This window comes from Euleptes europaea, chromosome 10, assembly GCF_029931775.1.
Source record: "Euleptes europaea isolate rEulEur1 chromosome 10, rEulEur1.hap1, whole genome shotgun sequence".
Lineage (NCBI taxonomy): Eukaryota > Metazoa > Chordata > Lepidosauria > Squamata > Sphaerodactylidae > Euleptes > Euleptes europaea.
The window spans coordinates 74,778,008-74,792,134 of NC_079321.1; the positions used below are offsets into that span (position 1 = coordinate 74,778,008).

Here is a 14,127-nt window from a genome sequence, read left to right on the forward strand (position 1 = left end):
TATATGCACCATGGGATAAACTGGGACTTGCTTGTGAATAAAACATACATAGGATTGGACTATGGAGTAAGGGTGGGCATTCTTGCCAACCGCTATGGTCATCTTTCCCAGCTGTTTGTCCACTGCAGACGTGGAAAATTCCACTTGAACGTGGGTAGAGCAGGATGCCCTACCGGGGGGGGGGGCGGAGACCCCACAATACAAACCAATTGCCTTTCCTTTCCTTTTATCCTTTAGAAGATCCTTGATCATTTGATCTTGAGCAGCACCTATCTAGTGTTGGAGGGATATAAGGACTGAAACAAATCTTGCCACTGGCCATGTAGCCTTGGGGTCCCAAACAAACCAATTGCAATTGTCCTCACCTTTGTCTCCCTAGACACAGTATTCGGTATTCTCAGGCGGAGCATTATCCCACTTCAACAAGCTCCCCTATTATACGAACCCACTTCTGCAGAAGACCCTCCTCTCTTTCATTGCCCCCCCACCCCCGTTTCCTCTGTCCCGGCCCCGCCTCTCCGCCGGCTCCTCCCGGGCTCAGCTCGGCGCATGCGCGGGCCCCGACCACCAGCGGCGGGGCGGCATGGCGCTGGCTGGCGGGGCGCGGAGCCGCTACCTGCTGCTGCTGGCGCAGGAGAACCTGGCCTTCCGGCTGCCGGTGAGTCTGGCGCCCGCCCGCCCGCCCGCCCGCCCGCCGGCAGCTGGTGGCAGCTGGTGGCAGCTGGTGGCAGCTGGTGGCTCGCGGATGGCCCGGGCGTTTCCAAAGGGGCGCGGGGAGGGGGCGCTAGGTGGGTCCCTTTGTGCGTCGCCGGGGTCTCCCAGCTCGTCGGGGTGCCGCGACTCGCTTTCCTTGGGGTGCTGCCCGCGGCGGCTGCTTGCGAGGGGCGAGACACAAATGCAAGCCTTTAGGACACTGGTTCCCAACCAGGGGTCCGTGGACTCCCAGGGGTCCGCGAGAACTAAATCAAGGTCCGCGAAACAAAGTTATCAACCCATCATAAATTAACATTTTCAATTAAAAGTTCTCTATTATAAATATATATATATTCAAATATTATTCTAAGCTTAATGTTTCACTAACCGTTATGATTAAAGTTGATTTTCAAATTCTCTGAATTTTTATTTTGAACCTTGGGGTCCCTGCACCGAACAAAAAAGTCCTAGTGGTCCCTGGTCAAAAAAAGGTTGGGAACCACTGGTTCCCAACCAGGGGTCCGTGGACCCCCAGGGGTCCGCGAGAACTAAATTAAGGTCCGCGAAACAAAGTTACCAACCCATAATAAATTAATATTTTCAATTAAAAGTTCTCTATTATAAAATAGATATATTCAAATATTATTCTAAGCTTAATGTCTCACTAACAGTTATGATTAAAGTCTGTTTTCAAATTCTCTGAATTTTTATTTTGAACCTTGGGGTCCCTGCACCGAACAAAAAAGTCCTAGTGGTCCCTGGTCAAAAAAAGGTTGGGAACCAGTGTCACTGGTTCCCAACCAGGGGTCCGTGGACCCCCAGGGGTCTGCGAGAACTAAATTAAGGTCCGCGAAACAAAGTTATCAACCCATAATAAATTAACATTTTCAATTAAAAAGTTCTCTATTATAAATATATATATATATATTCAAATATTATTCTAAGCTTAATGTTTAACACTTATGATGAAAGTCTATTTTCAAATTCTCTGCATTTTTATTTTGAACCTTGGGGTCCCTGCGCCGAACAAAAAAGTCCTGGTGGTCCCTGGTCAAAAAAAGGTTGGGAACCAGTGTCACTGGTTCCCAACCAGGGGTCTGTGGACCCCCAGGGGTCCGCGAGAACTAAATTAAGGTCCGTGAAACAAAGTTATAAACCCATAATAAATTAACATTTTCAATTAAAAAGTTCTCTATTATAAATATATATATATATATATATATATATATATATTCAAATATTATTCTAAGCTTAATGTTTAACTAACAGTTATGATGAAAGTCTGTTTTCAAATTCTCGGAATTTTTATTTTGAACTTTGGGGTCCCTGCGCCGAACAAAAAAGTCCTAGTGGTCCCTGGTCAAAAAAAGGTTGGGACATTATGAAAAATGCAATAAAAATTTATATATATGTAAAAAAAGGTCGGGAACCACTGCTCTAGGGACTCAAGAGCAGCGTGTTCTTCTGGCCTCTTGCCCCTCTTTTCCATCCCTGTTCTTCAGACTGGAGTTTTTGTGCATGGGAGGCATGTGATTCGGGCCTGGGGCTTAAAAGCCGCTTTTGCTAGACTGGCAGAAGCGCAGCTTCCGGATATAGTCTCCCCCTTTTCGAGGGAGCCTTGGAAGAAGCTGAGAAATGGGATGCTTGTGGGGTAGGTAGTGTGGGTACGTGTGTGCAAAGGGCCCTCAAGTTGCAGCTGACCTAAGGCGACCCAGGCTGGGTGCTTTTAAGGCAAGTGAACGGCAGAGGTGGTTTGCTGTTGCCTTCCTCTGCAGTGTCTTCCTTGGTGGTTTCCCTTCCCAGTAGAGCCCTTAGTCAAAAAGGGCAAGAGTCCAGTAGCACCTTAAAGACTAACAAAAATATTTTCTGGTAGGGTATGAGCTTTCGTGAGCCGCAGGCTCACGAAAGCTCCTACCCTACCAGAAAATATTTTTGTTAGTCTTTAAGGTGCTACTGGACTCTTGCCCTTTTTGACTGCTGCAAACAGACTAACACGGCTACCCACTGTGAGGTAGAGCCCTTGCTTAGCTTCTGAGATCAGGCTATACCATGATGCCATATCACCCCCTCCCCCGTGGGGTGTAGGCCACAATTATTAACAACATTTTGTAGACTGGTGGGCTGTGGCTGATAGTTCGTTACTGTTATATAGTATACTGTTGTAGTCCCCGCATGGTGGATGTTAGGGAGTATGGGAAATAATGGTTTCTTAATGCCCAGGCTACCCTGGTCTCGTCAGATCTCAGAATCTAAGCAGGGCCAACCCTGGCAAGTACTTCGATGGGAGACCTCCAAGGGCTGTGACGCGGAGGCAGGCAATGGCAAACCACCTCTGAAGTCTTTTGCCTTAAAACACCCGACAGGGTTGCCGTAAGTCAGCTATGACTTGATGGCAAAAAACCAAAATCCAACCATGCAATGTGAGTCCACTGTTACTAATCCTACAGAGATGTTGGAGGGGAGACAACATCCTACAGTTGACAACTAAATTGCCACATAATTGATCTTTATTGGTGAAGTACAGTAAGTCTGTGCAGACTTTAAGGCAGGCATACTTGATAGAAGGGAGCAGGACTACGTCTGCTGGTCCTGACACCCACCATCCATCCAATCAACCATACCGTCAACACCAGCAGAGGGTCCCAAGTGAGTCCTTCTGTGTGTTCATGCTGTTGGCACAGCCCCCTGTCTTCCATGCAATACCAAACCGATGTCACCGAGATGCACACAGACACTAAAACAATGTAGAGATAATGTAAGTTCCCCTGTAATGCAAGTTTCATTTCCCTGAGCATCCAAAGGTCTCATGCTGCTGTGCTAGACATATTTAGGTGGGAGCAAGCCCCACTGAACTCAATGGAGCATGAGCAGCACCTGGGATTTCACATCATTTTAAATTATGACACAGATATGTGGAAAATGCCTCACTGTACAGCAAAGATGGATCTAGCAAGGATGTTCTCTCCCTTCATCCTTTGTTCACCAATTGTCTTACCCACTGAAAGGCAATTTGACCTAGCCAGAGCTCCCTTCTTTAGGGCGCCTGCCAATACCACGTATAGCCTTTGCCCAGCAGCATATCTTTTGACATTAGAAGTAAATGCTGTTAGGAGAATATTCACTTTAGCTCGTTGATTGGCACTGTCCTCTGCAGGACTGGAAGGGAAATTTTAAAAGGCTTTTTAAAAGGTTTGCAAAGGCTCTGCCCCTGTAGTAGTGAACTGGAAACACTGATGTATTGAGAACCAGGTGAAGATTCTAGGCCCTCTTCTGAGAAAGAGTACTGGCTATCCTGAATCATATAGAGTCAATGTGTGTGTAAAGTGCCGTCAAGTCGCAGCCGGCTTATGGCGACCCCTTTTTGGGGTTTTCATGGCAAGAGACTAACAGAGGTGGTTTGCCAGTGCCTTCCTCTGCACAGCAACCCTGGTCTTCCTTGGTGGTCTCCCATCCAAATACTAACCAGGGCTGACCCTGCTTAGCTTCTGAGATCTGACGAGATCAGGCTAGCCTGGGCCATCCAGGTCAGGGCAGGTTTAATGTATAGAGTCAATAGCCTTCTTCTTTTTTTGAATTTTTTTTCAAAAGAATAAAGGAGTGGACATTTTTTTTAAAAGGGATGGGGGAAATAGGGAATTACAATAATGCATCAAGATATTACATCTGCTGTTCAATTATATAGAAGAAAAAGTATATACACTGGGTGGGAATATGTCTTTTATCCCAATTTAACCTCTAACATTCTAAAATGTGATATATTTATTCTTTATTTCTGTATATTTGTTAAACTAAATAAAAATACCTTTAAAAAGCCATGTTTAATATTATCCACATTGAACTCATAACTTATGCTGTTTTCATATAAGCATAGCAAAGCCTCCAATTTAGAAACAATTCTTCTCTAGGTCTTTTGTTTACTAAATTAGTTAGTTTCGCCATGATGACATATTCTACCAATTTATTCTTCCATTCTTCTGTGTTGAGACCTTCATCCGATTTCCATTTCATGGCTAGTACCATTCTGGCAGCTGTGACCACGTATCTATACAATTCCTCAGATGCCTTTTCCAGTGTTGCTGGTGTTATCCCAGTATTTCTTCACAATCTTATAAGACCACCAGATGTGAAAGAAGGTTCCTTCAGTCTCTTTACATTTCCAGCAATATTCACTGTTCTCCTTATTTATCTTTTGAATGTCTTTAGGTGTAATATACCAGTTGAAGAACATTTTATACCAATTTTCTCTAAGAGCTTGACAAACTGAACATAATCACCTTTGTCCATAACATCTCCCGTTGTTGCATAGCAATCTCCTCCGCAAAATTCTGCATCCATTTTATCATACATGGTTTAACTTGGTGTAACTCAATGTCATATTTAAGTAATCCTTCCCATTAAATGATCGCTGTATTTTTCTATCATGAGTTCAAATTCTGTTATTTCTGTAGGTGCCCCCCAGAAAAGAGTCCTTTTTTCAGTCTAGAAACAAGTTGACACTATGTGAGCCGTCTTATGTTTTTATTTTCTTCTTTAGTCCTTTGCCAAGTTTTGACTTCTTGTGAATTAATCATGTCTGTGTAAGTATTATAACCTTCGTGCTCATTTGTCATAGTGTCAAGAGATTATATTGTAATTTTGAGTTAAAATCCTGTATGTAAGTGTCTCAGGATCTTTCCTTGTGAAGCATAATTAGGCACCTGTATGAGGTTAGTTCTAGCCTCATGTAATTCAGCTGGGAACTGTCAGAATGTTACTTTGACAGGAGAAGATCTACATGGTGTCAATGGTAACAAACGTTTGACAGTTGGTGATCTAGATTGAAGGTTGGCCCAAGCTTGTTAACTTATCAAGAAAGTAATTAAGTAATTAGTGGGTAATTAACAATAGGGCCAGATGTATATAAAGAGTAGAATCACAGCAGAGAGAGCTTGGTCTTGGCTTGGACGCTGGCTGGGACCACACTTTGCGTGATTATCCAGAAAGAGGCCTGGAGAACCAGAAGAGTTGGAAGAATTACCTTTGGACTAATGTTACCAAAACTGCTCTTTAATTTGGGGAAATTAGCATGAGCAGTGGCACCAATATTTATATAGCGGGATCACCCAGTGTCTATCAGGGTTGTTTTCAATGACTCTCAGAATAAGGACAGACCAAGGATTTCCAAATTAAAAGTGTTTATGTATATTCATTCATTCAGTGTTGCAAATACATACATACAAGAAACTAAGAATAAAAGATAGGTAGGATTAGAGACGTTTAGGATGTTGTTGATTGGGTAATACTTTACCTATCTAGAAGTGGAGGGTCCAAAATCCGTGGCTTATAGATACAAAACAAAATGCACCCAGAGCTGGGAGAGGGTACCTCGGAGCCTTGAACCAGCCAAGTCACCGGAGGAGGAGGGTGCGTGTGTGTGGAGATCCGTGGAACTCAACACACAAGAGAGGCAGGACAGAGTTAAAGGGAAGATCTGAACCAGGCTACCTTGTTGGGGAGAGCAAAATATACCCTTTTCTGGGGGGGCGGGGGAATAAGATTCCCCAGATGGCTCCTTCCCAAAACAAAAGGGATCAAAGACTTCAGGTCCAGAGATAGGGTAAAGTGGCAATTTGTAAACTAAGCTGGCAGCAGTGATTTATACATCTCCGAGATTGCTCTACTCAGTCTTCTCATGTCAGGAAGCTGTAAATCCTTTACACTCCAGGGATGCAGCAAACAAATTCTTCCTAGTTGTTGATGCAGATTGCGGCGGATGTTTTCCCACGGGATACTGGGGGTGGGGTGGGGGGCTGTGAGAGAGAGCGACGTGATGCTTTCGCTTCAGCGTAATGGCTTCTTCTGGATCAGGAGACAATTCAGGATCATGGCTTCCCCTTTGCTGGTTCTGCAGGGGCGACCCGGTCTCTTGTCCTGGACAGCCTGGCAATGCAGCAGAGCGCTAGCCAAGAGCGGCGGGCTGTTGGCGCTTTAGACATTACAGCGAGTCTCTGGTGTAGTTGCCATGACCAGGGCTGGAGGCAGCGCATATTGTAACACTAAGCAAGGCAAGGAATTTTACTTCAAGGCTGAGCTGCTGAAGAATGCTGGATGGAAACTCTGTAGCTATCAAGCTGGAAGCTATCCTCAGGACTGATGGTGAGGAAGAGCTGAGGAGACTTGTTTTGTGAATATCTTGCAGAGACTGCACATTGTCATTTTGTAAGTTTTTATCTTGTAAATAAACCTTTTTCTAAAGTTGCTAATTAAAGGTTTATGAGTGCTTGGAAGGTCAAGACTTTACAGTAACAGTAGGTGGCATCTAGGTATTTTTGGAAACAGCGACCTCAGGAAGCCCTGTTACCAGTGAGTAAGGGGCGAGGTCATCACACATAGTATGCTTCAATTGGCAACGTTAATAGGGATAGTGAAGGACTCAACGCATTCCTGAGGTCTAAGGATGAAAGCCCTAAGGAGGCCAGGAAGGCGCTGCACCGGCATTCGGGGCCCCCGCACCAGTGTCCAGGCAACCTCTGCCAGAGTAAGTGGCCCAAATGCTGACAGGAAGGCCTGGGCACAGTGATGGATGGCATAATAAAATATCTGGGAATGAGGATCTCAGGACAGAACAAGTGCCTCCCCGGGACACCAGTGGGGCCTTCTGCCGGCGTCCCACCGCCGTCAAAGCCCGCGCCAGCGTCCCAGGAGGCGTTCCCAGAGCGTCCCGGGGGCCTGGGGGAGGAGCCACCTTTAGGTGGCCTCCAAAGCCCTTTCAGGCTGGGAACGCCCCTTTTTTATTTTCGAGAGATACGCCACCTTTTTAGTGAGCCTCTTTCCCCCCCCATACTTTCAATAAACTTCCATTAACTATATGTTCTGAGTCGTCATGTGAGAATTCTTGATGTTACTTTCTTCCACAAATAATAATGCAGGCCATTTTTAAGGTTTGCTTTCTCCAGTTTCATTAGTCTTGATTCTGGATTCTTGATCCAGTCAGAAATCCATACTAATCCTGCCGCATGATAATACAGTTTAACATTTTGTAATGCCAAACCACCTCTCTTTTTCTCATCTTGTAGAATTTTTAATCTAATCCTTGGTTTCTTGCTATTCCATATACATTATTTAATCTCTGTTGCTATTTGTTAAGCGACTTCTCTTCCAAATATATTGGCAACATCTGGAATAAAAAGTTAAGTTTGGGCAAAACATTCATCTTTATTGTAGAAATCCTGCCCAACTATGAAATCTTTAGTTTTGCCCACCTCTCTAGATTTTTTTCAGTTTTCTCCCATGTGGTCTAATAGTTGTCTTTAAATAAAGTCCATCAATCAATAGTTTATTTGCAGTGATAGACCATCAAATAAAGCAAATTTGCATGGTTAAAAGGTACAGGATAAAAACAGATACACATAGATTTGCTATTAAAATAATTAAGTAGTTAAAATGGTTAAAAATGGCAAGATTATCACAGTGCATAGCTAATTAATATCCAAACAAATACTAAATGTGAATAAAATTAGAAATAAAATTAAACAAAGGCTTGTTCTGTCCTGAGATCCTTATTCCCAGATATTTTATTGTGATATCCATCACTGTGCATCCTGTAGTTTCTTTAATTCCATATTCCTCTTTTTTTGAAAGATATTTTAAAAATATTTTTATCTTTTGATAGTTTTTTTTGTATCCAGAGTGATGTCCACACTTTCTGATTATGTCAGTTAAAGCACCCATTGAAACTTGAGGGTTTTGAATAGATAAAACCACATCATCTGCATAACTCTTCACTTTAAATTCTTCTCCATCCACCTTCTGCCCTTGGATTCCTTATTTTATTTGCCAGGACTTCAGAGTCAATATCCTTCTTAAGGACGAATTTCCTCAGGTAACAAAACTGGAGGCCAAGCTTTGTACAATAGTATAAAATTTCTGGAAATTTTAACAGAAATGAAAAGGTGTTTGCTGTTATTGGTCGTTTAAATTTACACTCCTTGTTAGTTTTTAATCATTTTAAAGGTATTAACATTTTGTATTCTGTTTAGTGTTTTAACCAAATGTATCAGTTTTATACTATTGAAATGGGTAAGGCATTTTTTTAAATTTAAAACTTTATTACATACATAAAAATTACACACATTCATAAAATTTGGGGGAAAGAAAAAGAAACAAAAATATCAATCAAAATTACATACCGTTTCAGATAAAAGTAATAATAATAATAAAAGATAACAAATCTTGCACAGTTAATTATAGCTGATGTTAAGATATGAAGGAATATGTCTCGTAGATTTTTTTGTATATCTGGTATATCATTTAGTAAAATGGTCTCGGGATATTGATTTCGAGATTGTTAGCTATAATTTGGATCACTTTCTTCCAGTATGCATTAGCTCTTCTACAACCCCATCACATGTGTAGGAAATCAGCTTCAGCAAAGTTACAGTACCAACATCTTTGTCAAGGTTCAGCATTTTTTTGAATTCTGTTGGGAGAAAGATGCCACATATGTATCATTTTAAATAAGTTTTTCCTAAACGTAAGGCTTATAATAAAATTAGAACCCTTCGTGAGTATAAATGCCCACTTCTTTTCATCTAGTTCATATCCCAATTTATTACTCCATTTCTGTTGTGAAAAAAAAAGGTAAAGGTCCCCTGGGCAAGCACCGGGTCATTCCTGACCCATGGGGTGACGTCACATCCTGACGTTTCCTAGGCAGACTTTGTTTGCGGGGTGGTTTGCTAGTGCCTTCCCCAATTTCTATTGTACAGGTGGTTTATTTGGCCTATTTTTTGTAATAAAATAGCATAAATTGTACTCACAGAAGTTTTGCTTGAAATCATTAATTGTTCAAATTCATTTAGGGCTCTAGGAATTAATTTACTTTTTAACCAGTACTAAATAATTTCTTATTTGAAGATATCTAAAAGGTGATAATATTTTTCTGCTTTCCTCAGGGAGTTCTATATAAGAGATGATTTGTTGGCCTTTAAACCAATATCTATATTTATCGTAATCATTTAATTTATAGGTAAGCCAAGATTGTTTACCATCATATCTGCCATAATAGATGCTAATAAGGATTTTCCTGGTATTACTTTATGCCTTACCTGATCCCATAAATTTGTTAAGGTATTACCAACCCTATTATCATTGTTGTAATACTTTTTTCTATGATTTTTTTCAATCCATAACCAAAAAATAATAATAAAATGGGTAAGGCAATGTAATTTTCTAAAACTATATATTTGGTCTGATGACCATAATAATAAAATTGAATTGACCGTCTCACCAATTAAAGATACTAGTTTGGTGGGTACACAAGAGAGGACCTTTTCCTGGCAGCCCCTGGAGTGTGTCCTTTTCAGAAGCAAGGTTTAATGGGCATAGTTTCAAAGACTGCCCAAATGTTTGGTCTCTTTGTGGTGTGTAAGTGTTGGACTTATGGGTTGTTTTAAATGCTGTTTTCTTGATTAAATTGGTATTTGAATCTACATACTAATAAACAGCTTGTTTTGTAGAAAAACAGTCTCAGAGATTTAATATTTAAAGGCGTCAGCTATTTGTTTCTTTGCTGAAAGAGAGCCAGCGTGCTGTAGTGGTTAAGACCGGTGGTTTGGAGTGGTGGACTCTGATCTGGAGAACCGGATATAATTCCCCACTCCTCCATATGAGCAGCAGATGCTAATCTGGTGAACTGGGTTGGTTTCCCCACTCCTCCACATGAAGCAGCTGGGTGACCTTGGGCTAGTCACAGCTCTCTCAGCCTCACCTACCTCACAGGGTGTGTGTTGTGGGGAATGGAAAGGAAGATGATTGTAAGCTGGTCTGATTCTTAAGTGGTAGAGAAAGTCAGCATATAAAAACCACCCCCCTTTCTTCTTGAAACTACTTAACTATATTTTTGTTCTGTAACATTTTCTTTTAGGAAATAAAGTCTCTGATCTCCCTTAGTGGCGGACAATTTAGTAGTCAAGTGGAATCAAACCTAAATGTAAGTATTAAGTCAGAGATGTGCTTTTAAGCTATTGTAAGCTATTACAAGCTATTGATTAAGCTATTTATGATTTCCCCCCCTCCAAATATTTTAGTGAAAAAATATGCTTTAGGGCAAGCATTGAATCAAGTGCTCTGTATGGAAATAGACCTTGAAAGAGGTATTATTCCACCATCCCATGAAGATATGTTGATGTTTTAGACTGGGACACAAAGACATTTGGTTCAAATAATTTCAAAAATGAAATTCAGGAACATAGACATTCCATCTGACTCTGCTGTGATTCTTTTGGATTCTACCATATTCCAGAGGATCCATCAAGGCAGGGCCTTTATGATAGTGTAAGAGCCTACTATTACACCAATGGCTATTAAAAGTAGTGGTGTTGGTAGTAATACATTGTTTCATTGTTTTACAATTCAATCCTAAACAGAGTTACATACTATCAACCATAGTATCCTACTGAGCTGCCTCTTGGCACTGGAACTGTGGTACAGTGTTACGGTGGTTGGAATCCTATTAGGATGGGGTCAGTCTCAGAGGGTGGTACTGGGGTTGGCTTGTGGGGTTCTGCAGGGTTCTTATTGCTCGTGCTATTTAATATCTATGTGAAGCCACTGGGAGATATCATTGGGGTTTGGGCAGTGGGGATACCCTGCTCTACCTTTCTTTCCACCTAATTGCATGAATGCTGTTGATGTTCTGAACTGATGCTTCAAGTCAATAGTGGGCTGGATGAGGATGAACAAGCTGAAATTTAATTCTGACAAGACTGAGGTTCTCTGGATTAGCAGAAAGGCAGATTAAGGACTTCAGATCTCTCATATCTTGGATTTGGTTATACTTCCCTTGAAAAGCCAGGTTTGTAGCTTGGAAGTGCTATTTGACACATCAGTCACCTTAGGAAATCAGATGGCTGTGGTGGTTCAGAGTGCATTTGCCCAGCTCTGGCTAGTGCAGGGGTCTGCAAACTGCGGCTCTTGAGCCGCATGCGGCTCTTTGGCCCGTTGAGTGTGGCTCTCCAAACTTGGTTCGGAGCCCCTGCTCTTGCACCTGCTCGCGCCGGCAGCCAGGCTGCGGAGCCAGCGCACCTGAGAGAGAGAGAGAGAGCGGCCGAGCGGGCGCACTGTCTCTCCGCCCCCCCCCCCCCGCCGTGGAGAATGGCCGCGTCCCCCTTGCCCTCAATGGTTGGGAGGCTAAAGCCTCTCCTCCCCTCTAGCCGCGTGGTTGCTGGGCGGGCGGCTCAGCGGTTCCTGCCCCCCCGCCTATCAGCTGTTGGGCGGGGCGGGCTTCCTTTGGTAGACCTGGCCTCTGGCTGAGTCCCATTGGGAGGCCATGTCTACCCTGGACTCCGAGGAGGGGAAAAAGTCCCCCTTCAGAGGCCAGGTCTACCAGTTGGCTTCTATGGTCCTCTGGAGGCCAGGTCTACTGCCAAGAAAGCCAATGGGTAGACCTGGCCTCCCAATGGGATTCAGCCAGAGGCCAGGTCTACCAATAGGCTTTTATGGCAGTAGACCAGGCCTCCAGACGAGGACTCCGGACAGGGAGGGGGAAATGGCAGGGACTTACAATTTAATTTTTATCAATAAATAAGATCACTATTAAGTATGATATCAAGTTTTATTCAGCGTACCTATAGTTTAATTAAGACTTAAAACTTTAATTAAAGTTTATTAAGTTAATAAACAGTGTACCTACCTGTATAGTTTAAGTTTAAGAAATTTGGCTCTCAAAAGAAATCTCAATCGTTGTACTGTTGATATCTGGCTCTTTTGACTAATGAGTTTGCCGACCCCTGGGTTAGTGCATCAACTGCACCTGTTCCTGGGTCAGTCGAACCTAGCCAGAGTGATCCATACCTTAGTTCCATTGAGACTGGACTATTACAATGTACTCTACTTGGGGTAATCTTGAAGAATGTTTGGAGGCTGCAGCTAATGCAGAACACTGCAGTTAGACTGCTGGTTTGGCCAGCTATCAGGAGCATGTGACCCCCACATTACAGCAGTTACACTATTTACTAATTCACTCCCGAGTCCTATTCAAGGTGTTGATTTTGACCTTTACAGCCCTATATGCCTTAAAACTGGGGTATGTGAAGGATCATATTCTCCCATATGTTCCTCCTGGGTCACAGAGAATGGCCCTCTTGACTCTCCCGTCCATCAAAGAAGCTTGTTTTGTGCATACACAAGATAAGGCCTTTTAAATAGCCGCCCCATGATTATGAAACAACCTCCCTAGGGAGGTGTGCCTGGTCCCCTCTCTTTCGATCTTTAGGAGGCAGTTGAAGATGGTTTTACTTAGGACTGCATTTGTCTGCTAGCAGTCCTGAGTTGTGATTTTAAATTTTGGTTTTTATGATTTTTATGTATTTTATGCGTTTTTATTTATGGTGACCTTCATAGGGAAAGAAGGTGGCTAATAGATGTTTTAAATAAATAGTTGAAGTATTTGGGCTTAGAATGGTGTAACTTTACTTAGGAGTGAACTGTAAGTCACTTAGAACTTTTACAGTGAAAATGCAACTAATACATGTATTCAATAAAGAAATACAATTTTCAGCATTTCAAAAGTATTTAAAATTTGAACTTCAGCTTATTTTGTGGAATGTGTTTTGGGGTTGTGGAGTTAATATCATGTGAGGATCCCTGTTCAGTTCTAGCTGTGTGAGTTGACAGACAAGGAAAAGATCACCTTTCCTAATCTGATTGTTCACTAACTTGAGAAAGCTGGTGGGTCCCAGAAAAAGCTTCCTGGCTTCATCTTTTTTTGTATGCCGTCTGATATCTTGATGGAGATAACTGCTCTGCTAAACAAAATAAATGGGTTTTATTTTGTACTCGCAGCTCCATTTTATGCATGGATACTTGGAAGTAAATTCAACAAAAATAAATTCCTGTAAATGAAGGGTGCTGTCCCCCACAAAAATATGCTTAGTATTTCAGCCTCATTTGGCTGAACACAGTGTAGAGATGGGGCTGTCTGCCTGGAATGAAACATAATCCTACCCTCTGAACTTGCTGTTCAATGAGTTACATTGGTGTTACTCAGCAGGACTGCATTTCTTCCTTTTGGAATGGTCCTCCCCCACCCCATTGCTGTATAAATATCATATGTTCAAATATTGATAGAGTTCTAAGTTTCTCAATCCATTGATGTAGCAGAGGTGGGCTTTTATCTTTCCAGTGTTGTAGTACAAGACTTTTAGCTGTAGTCAGGGCACAGAGGGTCCGTTTTGGTTGACCATTGGTTAGCTTCCACGAGACAGGCAAATTTTTTCAAAGTACATAGACGTTCTCAAAAATCAATGAACATTCTAATAAAAAATTGATATGAATAATCTTCCCAGAAAAACCAAATGACTGGACACGCCCAAAACATATGTTTAAGGGATGCGTCTGGTGAGTTACAATGCCAACAATTAGACACTTTTCTTCTTACTTTGCTAAAGAGTCACT

General features: G+C 42.2%; 1 protein-coding gene across 3 annotated transcripts in view; it reads left to right on the forward strand.

The window, feature by feature from the left end:
* Nucleotides 1-613: 613 nt before the first annotated feature.
* TRMT11 (tRNA methyltransferase 11 homolog) overlaps nucleotides 614-14,127 on the forward strand; it is a 50,082-nt gene continuing 36,568 nt past the window's right edge. Inside the window, exons 1-2 of one of the 3 annotated variants that reach the window (XM_056856341.1) lie at nucleotides 614-658; nucleotides 10,598-10,663. The gene's annotated coding sequence lies outside the window, so the exon portion shown is untranslated. Of the gene's footprint in view, nucleotides 659-10,597; nucleotides 10,664-14,127 lie in introns of those variants that run through there. The other 2 variants (XM_056856339.1, XM_056856340.1) reach the window with 2 other exon arrangements.